This window comes from Pygoscelis adeliae, unplaced genomic scaffold (assembly GCF_000699105.1).
Source record: "Pygoscelis adeliae isolate BGI_AS28 unplaced genomic scaffold, ASM69910v1 Scaffold213, whole genome shotgun sequence".
NCBI lineage: Eukaryota > Metazoa > Chordata > Aves > Sphenisciformes > Spheniscidae > Pygoscelis > Pygoscelis adeliae.
The window spans coordinates 324,773-334,360 of NW_008824410.1; positions in this window are offsets into that span (position 1 = coordinate 324,773).

The window sequence follows — 9,588 nt, forward strand, 5'->3', positions numbered from 1 at the left end:
GGGGTGGGAGGGAAAGGAAACCGTTACCTTGGGAAAGGTAAACCAGGTCCCTCGGCCCTCGGTGGGACTAGGTGAAGTGAATTAGTTACCGAAAGCAGCAAACGCTGTCTGTGGTGCAGCCTGCGTTTTTAACCTTATTTTTTAATAATGAAAAATGTTTTTAGCAGTAAGTCAATTCTGGTTTTAGGAGTGTTTAGACCGATGATGTTCCTTTAAGCCAGGGCCGTTTCTGAAGTCCGGCTTTTTCCTTATCCACGTTCTCTGACATTCAAAACAGAAAAAACCCTCTATGATTAATAGAGATTTTTTGCCATTTTATTAAGAGTTTGCCCATTACTTTGATTTGATTACTTTCACTTTAATTACCCTAATTAGCCATCAAGATATAATTTAGCATTGCTGTCACATTAGGCCACAGGTGACATTGCCAAGAAAGACTTGAGGGCATAAAAAGAAACAGTTCTGAAATAGAAATCACATTAAAAGGAGCTGGGTTGATCAAACGCGTGTGCCTCTTTGCCCCTCCACTGAGGTTCAAGCACAGCTTGTGGGAATAAAAATGAGACTGGTGCCTTCAATGGATTGTGGTCCAGGCTGCAAAAATCATTACCCATAATTTGACTTTGCTGCATGACTGAGTGGTGTGGAAGTTGCTTCCAGCCACGTTTTGCCTTGTAGATACAAAGAACATGGAGGATGCCAGTATCCTCCATTCATCATTTCTAGCATAGAGTCCCAGTTTAGTTAAGAATCCAGTGTGCTCACTGCTATACACGGATGGTTTAAGGGATGTTGTTACAACCTGTATGGTTGGCCAGAAAGGTAGCAGCAGCATGAAGAAATTATTTTGTTGACTTAGGGTTATATAGCAGGTGGTATGAATACAGCCAATTTTAAGTTGTGCATCAAACTTAAGCTTAGATTAATTTAGGTTCCTAACTTCGGTCCTTAAAGGAATAAGAGTAGCAGCATCTACAAGAGCTCAATGCTGATGGAAGAAAAGTATTTTTCTGGTGGAAAGGACTGTGGCCTGGTATGATACCTGAGGTATATGAATAGACCCCAGTGTGAAAACCCGTTGTTATAAGTGGCGGAACCAGCAATGTAACTTAGAGGCCCTGGCTCCTAACTTCTTTCTCAAGCCACCAGACAATTTGCAGTTTGTCCTTTGGGGTAGGTATGGCAAGCCCTGTTTCTAGGATCATAAAAATGCGGGGGGGGGGGGGGTGAGTGGGGGTATATCTAAACAATAAATATTAAGTATGCTACACACTCATTAAATATTAAGTATACTACAATAGCTCATGATGTCTCTGATTACTGATTAATTTTTAAAGGGAGGAGGGTGGGGAAGGAGTAAATGCAGCATAACTCCTTTGCAAAGCAGGAGATGCACTAACACGTCTGCAATAACCCTTTTCAAAGAAACATGGCTGAGAGATCTTGCACTTATTTATTTTAAAGGCTCTCAGTGCCTGCAGTGCGTGTAACAAGTCCCTCCCCTCAGGGCTTTTAAATGCTAGATGTAGCTAGGGCTGAGGGTGAGAAACCAGTAATACATGCATTTGGTACAGAAAATTTGGCTTAAAAAAGAAGACGGTGAACTTTCTTTGATAGAAGGAGTATAATGGGATGAGGCATTAGTAACTTAAAAAAAAAATCTTTGATTTATTTGACTAACATTCTTCACTCTGAGCTGTACCTGGGTTGGAGAGCAGACACCAAATTCTGCTCTCGTTTAGGCTAGTGTAAGCATGCTGGCTAGGGGACAAAGATGGCTTGTACTAAATTATACAGACTGGGTGACTGAATGCCCACAACACTGAAGTCGAGAAGCTCTGGTGATGTACTAAGCTGCTAAGCCACATGATGAAATTTCATCCCTAGGCATATTTAGTTCCATACCCGCAGTCTGCCAGGAGAGTTAGACTGCTGCTAACTCTGGTGTCAAACTGAGTTAGGATATGCTTCTCTTGTGAAGGAAATCTGCAACCCTGGCACTGTATCCCCATGACCACAGCTGCTGCTATTCCTTTGGGTTAGAACAGCAGATTTCAAATGGAGGCCTCTAAGCTTTGTTATTGACAGATCTACTTCCTAACATTGTCTGGTAGGAAAGCGTATATGAAATGTTTCTTTTCACGATGTTCAAGTTCTCAGTCAGCCTTTTATATGCTGTTCTTTATACAATATGCTAGACTGCTGTTTGAGCAAACCGTTCTGCACCCCAGATAATCACAGAAGTAAAACACATCCTAGGAAAACTATAAGGTGATTAAATCAGTGTTTGTAAAGAGCTCTGAAATGTGTGGATGAAAGGTGGCATAGGTCAGAGAGAAGTTTTAGCCTTGTCATTTTATAGTCTGACCTAATTACTCTGGATCTGGTTGAGTATTACAAAATTTACCCCTTTGCTCAGGCTTCTCAGTAAGGCCTTGAGGAGTGCCTATCTTAACTTTTCACTTGGCTTTGCCAGGCTTAAATATAAATGTGTTGGTACATTAAACATCCTAGTGCTCTCTGAAGGCATGAAGATATATGGTCACAGAAAGCCAACATGTTCTCTTTATGCCCTGGACTATTTTCATCAATGTCCACCCCAACAAGAATGATAATGCGAAGGATTGCAGGGCTCCTTGATAAGAAGCAGGATTAAGATGCACTTGAGCAAGATTACAAGAAAAATGTTGTCGCTCCATTAGAGAAAGAAATAATCCCTTTGTTTATATTCTAGAGACTAAAGCAGTAACAGCAGAAAACACCCAGAGGTCACCACACACATACTTTGCTGTCTCAGTTATTGTCTGTGATTTAACTGTGGGATTCAGCAGTGCAATTGCATAATTTAATCAGTTCTCCTTCTGCTGGGAGTCCTGAAGCAGCTCTCTGTATGAGGTAGTAAAGTAGATCTGCTTACTCTGGGGACAGATAGGTGTGCTTGATTTTGAACAAAAGGTCCACGATTTGAATGAAGTGTTTCCAAGGAGTAATAGTAACTTTAAAGTAATGGCCTTTCCTAGTTGCTGAAACGGCACGTGGTTCTTGAATACCTGTGAGGGGTTCAGTCTTCTGCAAGGTTTCTGTTTTCCTTGTCTACTCCCATAGATGTGTATGACCCTCAGCAGTAACTACCTTTAATAAGCTTGTGTTCAGTTGAAAAACAGTTGTCTTAACTGAAAAGGACAAGCCAAACATTGCATTGTCTGAGACCCGAGAGGGGAAAAATTCCCTTAAAGCAGTTAGATTGTGCCCAGTGGTCCACTTCCAGAGTGTGCGTACCAAGTGTACCCCTTAGTGAAGTATCATCTGTGTTCCCCTGACGTTCATGAGTCAACACCTGTCTTCCCCTCTGATGCCACATCCTCTGATACAAAGGCTCAAGAGTAGAAATTTCTAGCTGAAATTTCCTGCTCTGACTTATTTCACTAGCATTTCCCAGACTAGCTTTGCAAGTACAAGATCTTCTAGATGGAGACTGCTGAAATCAATCGCAGTTGTGCCATGTATAATCAGGGAGCAAGGCTAGCCTCTGAGTAGCAAAACATTTCGACATACTAGACTTCACATCTCTTGCGCCCTAATAGTTAGCCAGCCAGGCTGATTTTTCAACTAGCTCAGCACCTTTGTGTCCAGTGAGGAAGTCATCGGAACAGGTTCGCTTGAACAAAGTCCTCAATATGCCAAGCAAGTGGCAGTCCAAAAAAAATAATTATGCTCTCTGCTTCCATTCTTCCCAGTGCAAAATGGCCATTATCCAATTTATTTTTTGTGATATGTTGTTTGCTGTGTTTATTTAGGATATAAGCTTTTGAGAAAAAGGATAGTGCCTGGTATGATGAGTACAATGGGCTGAATCTCAGAAGGGATCTCCCAGCACTGCTGTGACATGAAGAATAACAAACCGTGAGGTATAAAAAAGGAAGCTCTTACAACATCTCAGTAGATATGCTGCCAACTCAAATTAAATAGACAGTGTTAACCAGCCTACTTTATTCCTCCTCTGTTAATATTGAAACCTACTGCTTTTATTTCCTCTCATTCCTTCCCTACTTTACAAACAAATAGGGATAAGAAAACATTGTTAAGGGATAACTTATTTGGTTACACTAAGTTTCCAACTCATATTGGTTTGAACTAAGTTTATCAACCAGCCATGGAAACATTAATCACCCAGAAAAATAGCACACAGTGAAATGACTTTTCAAAATGTCGTTGGTATAATTATCATCTTGGCCATTACATTAAATGCCACCATTTATAACTGTTATGTTTAAGTATGCAAACAGTAATTAACTTGGTAATGAACTGAGGACCCCGGTGCCTCTCTTCCCTCAGCTAATTTGCATGTTAATTATCATTAGCAACCAGGGAAACAAGTTATAAACAGCTTAATTAGCAGCTTAATCATTTTTACAAGAAAACGTGGTGCACTTTGATACATGAGCAAGAGTTAGATTAATGAAGTCAGATGAGCATGGTTTTTCAGTGCTGTTCCCTGCTGCAGCACTGTGCTTGTACTTGGGCAATGTGGATAACAGATGCATGCACACACACACACGCGTGTGCACACACTCACACTTCAGGTGTCTGTGCTTCATTTTACAAGCAGGCGTTGTTTCTGCAGATGGCTCTGTCAGCATTCTGAGAGGAACTGCCTTTCTCTTCCATGTCTGGCAGCAAATAGTTATGTTAAATAGACACTAGGAAAACTGAAATTCCAGCATGATCAACCAAAACGTCATGAGGCTAGTTTTGATAACAATCCTCATTTAAGCCTGTTGTTTCTAGGCCCTCTTTGCTGTGATTTGGTTTGAATCCAGTTGTAGTCCCTGCAGCGTCAGTCCCTGCTTCGAGCGATACTGCGTTGGCACTCTCTCGAACACCGGCGATACCCTGTTTACAGTGCCCCTCTAGCCAAGGCTCTGTGGATGCCACTGCTGTGGGCTCAGTGGGCAGTGCTGAGTGCTGCTGCAACCACACACGTGTGTGTGTTTAAGAGCAGGCGTTCAGGCTCGGTGATGGTGCTATTGCTCCAGGTAGGGCTTTTGCATTTTAGGCTAGGCGCACAGTCGAGGGCTGAGCTTGTCTTCTTGAATAGCATTAACTGTGAATGCCTTAAGCAGTTCTGAAGTTTATAAGAAAAAAGAATGTGCTTTCTCTCTTTCTTTTTGGGTTTTTTTTTGTTTCCTGTTTTGGCAGAAACTTTCTGATGATTTAATGGAAAATTTAGGTGCAATTTGAGATTCTGTTTTTTTGCAGGTTATCATACTTCCATTCCCCAATATACATTACAATAAATAATAGCTAGCTCATATGCATTTTTGAAGGTGTTTTGTTGTTTTTTTCTTTTTAAGACTTTTTTGTTACATTCAGGAGTTAAATGGAGACCTGGAATCAGGTCTTACAGCTACAAAGGACATAATGATTAAAGGAAGGAAAATCTGAATGGGAAGGAGAAATGCTAACTGTGGTTTATAGCTGGTGTTTCCCGGTATGTCTGACGGCAGGCATGTGGTGTAAACGGGCACTGATCTGTGTGGAGTTTGGATTTCTGTGCATGTACAGAGATCCTTGGTGGGTAAGCTATCCAGATGAGGCTCACCCTGTTGCTTATACAATGGATAAAATGTCAGTCTGGGAATTATTCCACATTAGTTTGCCAAGAGCAATTCTCATTTGATCAAGAATCAATCATTTGATGAAAGGCAATAGGAATTTTGTCATAACATGAGAATGCATTGTCCAAGGAGGTTGTGGAATGTCTGTCACCAGAGATTTTAGGAATGGGTTAGATAAACATCTGTAAGGGATGGTTTGGGTATTGTTGATCCTGCTCCAAGATAGCAGGGTAAACCTAAGGTCTGAAACCAGACAGTTTTGTGTGATGTGGCTGCAGAACATCCATGATGCTCCATGGGAAGATTCCGAATCTGACAAAACTCATTTCACTGTAGGTTTGATCCAAAATCAGGTTGGCTTCCTTATTCCACAGGAATCTAGGGATTCTCTCCATCATGATAAAGATACTCATTGTTATGATGTGTAAAGAAATATATGCTTGCACAAAATTAAACTTAAAAGGTGTTACAACCTTGATGCAACTCTCATTATTGGTGATAAAATGCCCATCCTTCTGCCATGACAAACCATTACCAGTAGAGGGTACCAGTGCACTGTTTGTAAGCATAGAAATGGTCATCTTTGGAAATATTTTTTAATTTTTTTTTTATTTTTATTTTGTGTGATTAACTGGGGCTAACACAAAAGCAGGAAGCTGCTACCTTGTGAGGCTTGTGAGTTCAGTGCACAGAATTTGCCCCGAGTGGCTGCTTGTAAAATCCTGACTGTTGTAGACAGAACGAAGGAGTTAATGGTGGGGGGCTCAAACATATTTTCTTTTTTTATTTTCTTTTTTTTTCCAGACAGAAAGACTTTGATTTTTGAACTTTTGAATTTATCTGCTGACACATCACTGGCGCTTGTTAATTCAAGGTAGTTTGTAAGGATGGGTGAAAATCTGAAAGTTCCCAGCTCAGGCAGGCTTTGAGTTGCTATACTGGAGAGTGAAGAAGTTCAGTGAACTCTGTGGAGCTAAGGAGAGTTGTGTTTCTGGCTCTGGATGATAGTTGAGTGAGATCTTACACTGCAGGAGCAGCTTCCTTTCAAACTAGGACTAGGAATTTAGCCAAACATTTTTCTTCTTAAGAGCCTGTGTAATTTACAATATTGCAGAACATCTCTGAGGAATGCCCTTTAGAATGCTTTGGGTTTTGTGTTTGCAACTGTCCTACCTCCCAAAAGTGAAATGCAGCCCCAGATCACTATCTGTGCCCAACACTGTATTCCAACCCTGTTCAAGTCAGTTTGGCCACTGACTACAGTATAGCCATCTTTTTGGTTCTGAAAGTTCGTTTGTGTAGCTTTGAACCCAGCCAAAGTGAGCTCTGCTTAGCAAGTGGTAGTCCTGTCGCTAACTACAGTCAGCTGTGGCCATGCCTTAATAAGCCATGGTGCTCAGTTCCCAAATGAACGACAGCCCAAAGACACTATCCACCTTGTGAAGTAGTTGTCTGTTGAACTGAGAAGATAATCCAGGTCTCACTTTGACAGTCCTGTTGTGTCTTTCAGTCTGCAAAAGCCCAGAGCTGAGTGCATTTGGAGACAGAACTAGCTGCTTACCACTAGTAGTCCATATAGTTCAGGGCTCACCTGAAAAGGGGGGAAGCTTGCATTAAGTGTTTGTTGATTTACCTGATCTCTTAATAGGCAGATGAGATCAGATGCTGGCAATTCATCCCTTTTTCACAGATATCTTGAGAAGAATTGTCACGTACTTTACAAATGCACACATGGAAGACATCTGTTCAGGTAGTTTACCAACTGAGGAGATGATGGCAGAAGAAGGGTACAGCTGAGAAACTACAGTCCTTGTAGGTTAGTGTGTAATTTTACCAAAGAAAAGTCAGTAAATGCCAAAAGGGGAATGAATTGTTGCATGAGCCAAGAGTGGCAAGCAAGTTTAGAGTGCTCCAGCCAGCTCCACGGCCCGGCACGGCTCAAGCAATGACCCAGTCAGTGAAGCATGGCTGATTTATGCCAGCTGAGGATCCAGCCTAGTGTGTTTTATCTCCTCTGCCACTGGCCCCCATCATTTCCTCAGGAGGGGCACTGCCCTGCGGAATGGCAGCCAGTAAAGAGAGAGCTTCCTGTGCTATGTTCCATAAATTCTTTATCAGCTCATGTAATCAGATAGCATGGCTGGATGTTGATTTTGTTACAGTACCTGGAGCGAATCTCTATATGTTAATTTAAAGCCATAAAACTACAGCTTAGGGTTTTGGCATCCTAATTGAAACTTCCTCTTCTTGGAGGCATTCGTGCTACAGCGGAATAATAATCATCATAAAAAAGCAAGATGCAGATAAAATGAAAGTGCATTGTTTCAAGTAACCCATAAATGCCAGGAAGACTCTGACACCTGGTGCCAAGCATGCAGCCATGCTGAAGGATCTCCACTGGACTTTCTGCTTTCTTTTACCAGCAGTCCAGTAGCAGCTCCATAAGGAGATCTGTCATCATCAGAAATGTGGTGTCTAGTCTTCCTTGCCAGACAGTGTCCTCGTTTGAACTGTCATTGCATGAAGAGTACACAATGCTTGGCACAGTGGGGCTATCGTTTCTGGTTAATGCTATTTAATTGCCCCTTTGACATTCTGCTCTTCTGCTGTGGAGATGCTGCTGAGGTCAACAAAAGAACTGAAGAGCGGGATATTTGTTCTCAAACTGTTAAATCTGGATCCTGAAAACACTCACTGTCAAGGCAGTCACTTACAACTCCAGATCATGTCCTTAAAGTCTCCTGTCTGTTAGCCGAGAGTGGGATAGGGGAGCATCATGTAGAGCTAAAGGAAGGAGACAGAGGGTGGGACACTTAGGGCCAGAAGTAAAATGGATAGGAGCTGGTAGAAGACTCTCATTGATTTCCCTGAGATGAACTGGCCCTTCGGTGGGACCTGTCTGAACACAGACTCTAACCTGCTTGCACTGGCAGCGGTGTCTGAAACAAGCGGCTGGAGCCACATGCGCCGAACGTGCTTCTGCAGGCAGGCCAGGCCTCAAATTCAACAGCAGTAGGCTTGAGCTGGGACCCAGGCTTGGCAGCTGGCTCCCTGCTGTTGATCTGTTGTCTCCTGTAGCTCAAGGCATAAGCTGCTCTACTACACCCACCAACCTCAGGGTCTTGTCTCCAAAAAGACCATTAATGCTTAGGCAGAGGTATAGGACCTCGTGCTTAGAAGCGAAGCAGAAAGGATAAGACAGCACCAGCCTGCTGACTAGACTGTGAACCAAATGCTATAACAGATCAAAGGGAAAACTAAATTATAGATTGATAGATGCCTTTAGTTTATAAGTTATTAAGCACCAGGTAACAGGTTAGATTAATATTGTGCCTGGAGGTTTCTTTTTGCTTCTTTTTTCCTCTCTCTCCTTTTTTAAGAATTGGAGAAAACAAAATATTTTTCTAATTAAGTAAATCTACAGTGCTTGCTAATGGGGCCCGTCTGTGTGCTTGTCACAGGGCACAGGGAGAACTGGAATAATGATTTTATTTTTTCATTAAATAGAATTATAGGCAGTTACTCAAAGCAACTGTGAGTCTAATTGAAAGAAAACCATTTCTTCTTAATTTACTTTCACGGTTCTGGATGATAAAAGAGTGTGTTCGCTGGAAAATTAAATAAAAAACACAACATGAGGAAGCTTGAAATAATGTTGCTCAGGCACAGGTGGGCAGAGAGAGCACAGTAGTTTTCCTGCTAGTTATTAGTGAGTTCAGATACTAGTGCTTCCTCTTACTCCCCAAAAGGTACATTTCTTCTCTCTCAGGGCCCTTCCCAAGCTTTCATTTCAGCTCCCCCCTTTCACTTCAAGGGCATCCCTTTGTTTTCCAGTTTAGTCATCCACCACGTTAACCATGTAAGCTTGCCTCTTCCTGCCGGGTTACACTATTACTTCCCCTCTCCCTCCATGAATGGCAGCAGTCAGATATCAGTGCTTATCTGTATCCCAAATGATTCCTGACTAGTT